The sequence below is a fragment of the Cyanistes caeruleus genome, chromosome 3 (assembly GCF_971803275.1).
Source record: "Cyanistes caeruleus chromosome 3, bCyaCae1.hap1.1, whole genome shotgun sequence".
Lineage (NCBI taxonomy): Eukaryota > Metazoa > Chordata > Aves > Passeriformes > Paridae > Cyanistes > Cyanistes caeruleus.
The window spans coordinates 65,317,165-65,326,100 of NC_141703.1; positions in this window are offsets into that span (position 1 = coordinate 65,317,165).

Consider the following 8,936-nt stretch of genomic DNA (forward strand, 5'->3'; position numbering starts at 1 on the left):
CATTTAATTCAGGCCTTCTTTAAAGTAATATTTCTCTCCTTACAGTCAAGAAACTACAAGTAACAGAAAATTGCTTACTGTAGAAAAAGCAGATATAATCGTTATCCTTAATGAAGCAGTAAATATAAAAAATGAGATAAATTTGCAAAAATGTAAAAAGAAAAGCAGTGAGCTCAGTTCTAGACTACGGAACATTCTCTTTCAGTAGAAGTAGGGAGAGCCTTGCTTATTAAGAAAGTTAAAACTAGATGGAAGCAAAGCTCTAGATAAGGGAAGCGATCCTTTCCTGGCAGGGAAATATGTCAGATTAGCTGCTCAGTCCATTGCCAGCAGCTGTGGCTGACAAATACAAGCAACTCATACGTGTGTCTGAACATCAGCATCTTTTCCTTCCTATCTTACAACAACTGCTAACATTGATCATGTGTTCTGGCCTTTGTGCCATGTTCATAGAATCACAGAACAGTTTGTGTTGGAAGGGACCTTAAAAATCATCTACTTCAAACTTCCTGCCATGGATAGAGATACCTTCTTCTAGATCAGGTTGCTCAAAACTCCATCCAGTCTTGGCCTTGAACACTTCCAGGGATGGGGCATCCACAAGTTCTTTGGTCAACCTGTGCCAGTATCTCACCACCTTTATGTTGGGAAACCCAGAGCTGGAGGCAGCACTTTAGGTGGGGTCCCACAAGAGTGGAGTAGAGGGGCAGAATTCCCTCCCTTGACCTGGTGGCCAACCCCCTTTTGGTGCAACCCAGGATATGATTGACTTTCTGGGCTGTGTGCAAACACTGCCAGGTCCTGTTGAGCTTCTCACCAGCAACTCTTTTTCATGATCTAAGGGAATCGCACCTTGGGGTCACTCACCAACTTATTCACAGGTTATGTTCTGAGTAATCTTTTATCACTTTAATCAAGCAGTGAAGTATCTTCTGCATAGTTCTCATAAGTATGCTTTTTATGTCATTTCAAGCAAAAGTTGGAAGATTTACTTCTGGCATGGTTATCTAGACAGCAAAATTTATATTTTCTATTTTTGGCTTAATGCCACACATTTCTCACATATAAGTGTTATCAAAAGTATCTAGTTTTTCTGAAAGATGTATTTAACACTTGAGAATCCCCTTAGTGGAAATCCCCTTAGTGCCTTCTAACCTATTCATAGGATTTTCTTTCTTGATCTAGAGCTATTTTTGCACACTTTTCTAGCATTTTGTTAAAGTTGTGAAATAGCAACTTTATCCCTTCTTTTACCTTTTTAGGCTTTTCTGTTTTGTTTTTCAATATCAAGTTTGTGTGTGTGTGTGTGGGGGGGTGTTATTTGATTTTCTCTGTTTAAGCCACCATTCTTTAAAGAGCAAGAAAATCACAATCGCTCTCTTCTTTGTAATGCAGTGATGTAGAGGGCACCCACAAAGCAAGGGGCAAAGGCATAGAGTGTTCCTGACACAGGGAAGTCAAGATGCCCTGGTTTATGAAATTGCATAGTAAGAACTCTCAATAAATAAGATTTGTTGGGTCCTCATTTATATGCTTTCCTAGCCCTCTCTTCCTTTATAGAAAGTCAGGGAGAAAAGAGTCCAGTTCATGGCATGTCAAATCTTTTGTTATATCCTGCTCTATAACTTATTCCTGTTCTCTTTTAAATCCTTGGCAAGTACAGGCAGATACAAAGGAAGTTAGTTCATAAGTAGAGACTTTATTATGATCAGATTCAGCCTATCAGAGACTGGAAGGAATTAATTTTTGCAGGATAGCGGGGAAGGAGTTATCATGGTACAGGACAGAAGCATGGCTTGATCCTCAGTAAATCATGTATCTGTGCCTAAGAAGCTATTTATTCTCTCTTTTCTCAGACTGACATTACAAGATTTTATTTAGGTACAGGAATAACATTTTCTAGACAAGTGTGCTGTCTTTGTACTGTGTGCATACAGCTATTCTGCCTTTCATCTTGGCAGACAAGAACATGTCTAATTTGGACCTGAATGCTGGCTCTGAAGCATCCATGAGCAACAGCCTGTTGGAACACCCTTGGGGACCCGTCTGTTTCCAAAGCCATTCTATTAAAGCTGGATGTTTAAACAGTTTAATTTTGGAGGAGTCAGGACCCAGACTTCCAACTACATCAAACTGGTTCCAAGTACAGGAGCCTGAAAACAGCTTTCAGGGTGCTCAAAAGGGATTCATTAATGGGCCATTAGCACACAGCTTAGTCATTAGCTTATAGCTTCAAATTACAATTGCCTTTTTTCTCTTTCAGAGATCTAGGGACAGTTCCTTGGTTAGTTATCAGATCCCCTGGGACACTACTTCACATGAAACATTTTTCTCACACATTGAGTTTCTTGGTCCTGTCATGCAACACCACCTCAAGCATTCGTATTGATCTACAGTCATTTTAGCATTCTGGCACTTCAGCTACATATACCTGATGCATGTATTTCTGTAGGCGTGTCACACACTTGCACTTAAGTATCAAAATTTCTAGGCAAAAGAGCTCTTCCATGTATTTTTACTGAAGGCTTTTGTGAACCCACAAGTCCCTGGTGTCACCATTTGGCTGAGGCACATCTGTTTCTACATAATTTTTTATGTATTCCTGTCAGAAGGATAAATGTTGTAATCCACAGGCTGAACTTCTCCCAGTTGGGGAGAGACACTTCATTATTCAGGAGACACTCAGACCTTGTCCAGATCCTGGTTATTGTTCCAGAACTACCTATTGGCGTACAGGAAAATAGAAGTTAGTTTGGTGACTGCAGACTAATACGGGAATATTAGTGAAGATTATGTCCCTTTGTACATTGGAGATGGCCAACTTCAGGTACAGAATTTTTCAAAGAAGTGTCAGATGTTCGTGGAGCTTTGTAAAGGAGTTACTGTGTTATAGAGCTCAGAGGAGACAATCTCCTTTAAGAAGCAGGGAACAATTTTCTCCTTTGAGCTATGCCACCCCAACTGCTGCAGATTTTCTGTAATTCTGTTCAGTACAGGAAAATTGAAGTGTTGGGGCTGCAGTGATGGAATTCTGTGTAATGTTTTTTATGAGCTGAAAATAGATAATAAACATTATTAATAGTATGGAGTAACTTTCAGAAAAAGTAGGATTCCCCACCTCCCAAGGGCCACAAGTAATGTCCTAGAGGAGAAAATGTTGAGTCTGCAAGTCTACCTCAGAAAGCAGAGAGATTCATGGATAACTGTATGGGAAACATGGGGAAAGTGTTGAGGGTTCTGGCATATTAAATATTGAGAGAAGTAAGGACAAGTTCTCCATGAGGACTTTGTATGTGTACTTGTAAAGTTTGTTTTGTGTTCTAAATAGATGGCAACTTGTAGGCTTATTGAATTGTTAGCATTCAAGATCATTTTTTGTGCTTTGTGAAGAGTCTCATAGTGGTCTGTGCCACACAATCTGTTATAGTGTGAACAGTGTTTGGAAGGCAAAAATGTGCAATCTAGACATTTCTGTCCACCGCTCTAATTTCCTAGACTTGTGCATCCTATATAGAGCTGGGCACTAAATTTTAAATTATTGAAAGCAGAGTAGGAAACATATAATGCAATTTGAATATTCAAACCATTAAACCATTTTATTTAGTTCCCTATATATTGACATAAGGATAATTATGATTTATCCTCTTTTCAACAGAATTATTTACATAAAAAATTCACACCACTTCTAAATGTTCCTCTTTATATTGCAACTGTTGTACAATCCTTATATTGCAACTGTTGAATGATTCTTTGTAATAAAGAAAATGGTTGCCATGGTATTATTTTCTTATTATAAATTATTCTTCACACAACAGCTTTAGTGAAGAGTCTTATTCCAAGTAATTTTTAAAAGTTGACTAAGGACCAGGTAATTCTTGCTCAACTGCTTTTTCTCAATAAAGAATTATAATTCATGTTTAGAAACATGTCAGAATCTGAAAACTGTAAATTTATTCCTCTTTGCTTCTTTTTGGCACTGTCACTTGATCAAGAGTCCTCTTTTTTTTTATACTGAAATGATGAGGACCAGTAGTTTTGGACCAGTGCTCTGAGGATAAAACTAATTGATATTCTGCAGTGTAAGGATTACACAGATCCAGATTTTGGACTTGATTAGTGGTGATGAAAAATGCCAATGCTGTGTTTTATATAACAAACACAAGTTGGAAGTTTAAATCATTGTGCTCCCCTGAAACTGCCTGTATTACAAAAGATTTTTAGATGCAGAGAATCTAGATGTTACATTCTGCCTTTTTTCTCTTTTAAATAGGCACTAGTGTGAGGAATGCCTAATTGGAAAATGCAGCTCTGATTTAAAGCCTTAACAGCCACATTAAAATCAGTAAGAACAAAGTCAGCCTTGCCAATTTCCACACAGTTGCACAAAAACCACTCAAAGCTGAATTTGGATCTACAAGCTCTTTAATTGTTGACAGTTTTTTCCACAACTCAAGCCATACTCCCAAGAAAGTCACAATGCTTTAACTTACTCCGCCAATGTCTGGAAGATCCATCTTTCTCATGGAAATAAAAGAAAAAGAAGCACTAAAACAAAAACAGGTCACCATTCCTGACTGCAGTGGGATTCCCAAAGGCAAATAACTTGTTTCACTGTGTTTAGTCCTAGTTTCCCCATGACCTTGGATGTTTCCCCCTGACCAGATGTTTGCAATTATATGACCAATTGCAACTGAGTTTGGCCTATTTCCACCGTCAAGTCAAGCATCAGACTTGAGCTTGTATACAGGATCCTTAATATCTTGGTAGCTTGCTGACAGGCAAGACAACCAGCATGACTTTGTGTATTAATGTAATCCGCAAGAATTGCTCTTTAACCCATGTCTAGCCTTGTTGTTCTTATCTGCTTCTTGACTCCCACATAATAAAGTGATTGTACTTAAAGTGATGTCTTTCAGTCATGTCCCAGTCAGGCAAATCACACAACTTTTGATCTTTCATCAGTTTATAACAAATACATCATCCTATTACGTTAAAAGCATAGGATACCAAGGGAGGGTTTAGACTGCCAGTGCTAAGACATTTTAACACCTTCTAAAAATTAGAGATAGTAATTTACTTACATGAGGGATACTAAGTGCCAGATTATGATAAAGAAGAATTAATCACAGAGTAGAAAATAAGGGAGCCAGTAATCAAGACTAATTGCAGTCACTGCGGAAAAAAAAAATTACCCTAAACAGTAATTATGAAAATATATGCTACACATAAGGATAGACATCATGTGTATAGGAGTTAACTTTGAAACAGGAAAAAAATGTGAGCAAAATAGTTTAGGAAAAAACCAGAAAATAATTGATTTAAAAAAAGATTTTATCAAATGGTTAAAAAAGACAGTTCCAGTCTATCAGAAGGGACAGCTTTGGCTTAGAGCCAGTCTTGGCCCAGTAATGAAGCCAGGGCAGGCCTTGGGAATATTAAATTATATGTAATGAAAAATAGGTAAGAAGGCATATGTGATCATGAAATGTAGAAAAATGTTTGCATAACATAGGAAATATGAGAAGCTGAAGATTTTTAGAAAATATATTCTTCCTAGGCCTGCTATTAAATGAAGATGATAAAGTTATTATGAAAGAAAAAAAACAGAGGCTTAATAAATATTTCTGTTAATTCATTGAAAATATACCATGATTTTTCTAGAATAAGAAGAAATTAAAAGTGTTTTCCAGTTCTCTAGCAACTCAGGGATATTGAACATCTGCAAAAGAAAAATTTTGTTAAGTCTACAGTCTTGTATAATTTGTACCCAGGAATCTGAGGAACTGGTTGAAATTCCCTTCTACTAAATCTTGGATTACCATAGCTGTTCCAAGAGGCAGGAAGACTACCAGTGCTGCAGCAGTATTCCAAAGACAGGGATGATGGCTCAAAGCAATATATACTGGGTATCCTGATGTAAGTCACACATATATAAATTTTCAGTAGTGAAGATTAGACATGAATTATAACTGTTAAAGAGTTGGATATCAAATACAGAATAAGTGCCCATGAAGTTTCTCTTTCATTGGAAATACAAACTTTAAAGTTGAGTCTGGTTTTGGTTTTGTTTTTTAATTGTATTTTTAAGATAGTGTACATTTGTTTGAGAAAAGTAGAAAATGTAAGATGTTAAGGCTTTGTTAAGTAATTTGACATTGTATCAGTGCACTCAGATTAATATCAGTATTGTATACAAACAGTAAAGGAACAGTAAGGAAATAGCGTGGAAGGTGATTTTTAAACAGATTCCAGTCATGAATTGTCCACACAATTATCACACAATTGTCCACACAAGTTATGACAAGGGTCATAACTGAATATGAGCATCTGTAGCAGGATTTTACATAGACTAGTAGTAATCCTAATATTTTCAACATTTGAATTAATTATGTGAAAGTAAATACAATGAAATTTTAAGACTGTATGAAGATATATGGTATGGTAAATTACAATGAGGCTGTGGCTATGCTGCTGCCGACCTCAAAGCATGTACTTTGCCACAGTAAAAATTAAGAACATGAAATTCAGACCAAGCTTCTGTAAGCTTGGTGAACTTTTATTGCAAGAACACTGTTCTGAAAATTATTTGAAGGTCACAATATGCAAGAATTTCAATAAACACTTACTGTGATGTTCAGGTAAAAATGTGACTTTCAATACGCTTAGGGAGACAAGTTCATTTTCATTTACAACACTGGTGAAGCTTCATTATGAAATAAGACTAAACAAGTCACATGAGCTTTTCTGTTTTAAAACTAATTTATAGAAATTTAATATATACAAAAAAAAAATCAAACAAAACCCAACTCCCCCCCCCTTCACACCCTTTACAGCAGAGATTTAATGGCAGCAATGACTTCAGAGTGATATATAAGTTCACACACACCAAAAAATCCCAAAAAAACAATAACAGAATAAAAACAACCTGACACATGATACAACATCAATATAAGTAGGTTTTTGAAGCTAAAAGAATAGTAAGTGAATTAAATAAAGTTGAATTAAATGGAGAAAACCTCAGGAGAAAAAAAAACAACAAAAAACAACCAACCAAAAATCCTCCACCATTTTCTGTAAACTAAAGTCATACAGATTGAAATAGGACATTAGGCACAAATTTTTAAGAGTGAAGCTGATAAAACAGTGACAGATTCTCCAGCTTTCAGTTTTTTGGATTCAATCCTAGCTAAATTGATGGAAAATGTGTTTAGCCAAACACAAGATAGCATAATAAAAGGGGAGCTGTGTGAAATAGCCTGTGAAATACTGGAGATTCAAATCAGATGATCTAATACCCATTTCTCATGGTAAACTCTGTAAACCTCCTACAGTCAACTATAGGTACCATAAATTTTACTTTTGATAGTACTCAGCTTATTAATATCAAAAGACTGTATTAGCTCAGTCATATTAGCTAGAACAGGCTGCAAAACTGCTATTTAAATGTAGTGTTCAAACCAAATCTAGTGGGAAGATGTTCTGCAGAGATTTCTTTTCCTTTCACTCTATTCTTGGAAAGAAACACTCCTCTCTTATGTAAAGTTGTGTTTTCCTCACTGTAGCAAAGGAGAAACATGTCTTCTTTTCCACCTCTTCCCTTATATTTCCTCTGTAGTTGTTCCCTATACTCACTCACAGGAATTCACTTTATCAGGACAATGGTCAGCACTGCTACCTGTGCTGTGTTTGTCTCTAGATCATTGAGAGAAGAAGAGACGGGATGTTGACTGCTGGGTATTTCCATAGCTGTGGAGACAGGCTCCATGGTTGTGTAGCAGTAATGCTCTTCTGTGCAACTACTGGGGCTTTCCACAAGGTTTTAAAATTTTTTTCACATTGGACAGCAATTTGGGAATTTGTATCTGCTCTTGTATGAACTAGATGGAGCAAAGCATAGCTCATGTCAGACAATGGTGCTACTTCACATTTCAAAAGAGGCCCAGCAAAGAAAGATCTGGTAGCTTTGTGTATAACCAATTATATATCTGAAACAGTCCAAGCTGAATGATCTTGTAAAGAGGAACATTTTCTTACAGAGAAGTTGCTGCTGTAGTGACTTTCCAGCAAGCTGAGACCACACCAATATGGTCAGGATGAGGGACAGGTTTTGTAGATTATGTGGGGAAAATAGAAGAAACAGGCAAAATTTCTGCATCTATCTTTCCTAAGATCCAGGCAACCCCACGATGCTGCTAGTTCTGGCAGCCCTTGCCATGAAAGGACAAAGCAATCTCACAGCAGAGGTTACTTTCTAAAGCTTTTTATACTTTGAGTTCCATTTTCTCCTAAGATAGCATTTCATCTTGCTCATTCCGTGTGTATGCCAGTAGACAGGCTTCCCAGCAGAAAGGCTTGGCTGAGGGCTTTAGAGCTGGCAGGAATCCGGAAGTGCAATGTACATTGACACAATTCTCTGTACCATGCAGAGTGTCATTTCTACTTTTCAAAGCCATTCTGTGACCTCTGGCCCAGGGGAAAGAAATTGGACAAAATTCTAATTCTGAATATTCTTGGCCTGGGATTTCCCATTAAAGGCTCTGTATGAATGCTAATTATTTTCTAGTCCCACTATCTGATAGCAGTCCATACTGATACCCTTTTAAAGAAATTAATAGGTTCCAAAATTAAAGATTAAAAGCTTCTAGCTTGAGGAAAACTGTTTTTGCAGCTCTAGCTGTGAATGTTTGAGGTTATTTGCAGAAAAGACACCTGTACTTCACAGAGAAGAGAGAAAGAGGAGAGGGATGAGGTATGATCTGTCAAGAAAAATTTCTTGAAAAGAAAATGTGTTAGGTTCCTATTCTCATGTGGGTGAGGTATGTTTTACCTACTGGATAATGTTCTGTCTGGTACTTACCCAGAAATTCCTGTGACACAGAGACTGTCTCTGCCGTTTGCCGTGCTGCACCTACCAAAAGTCCCAGAATCATCAACCG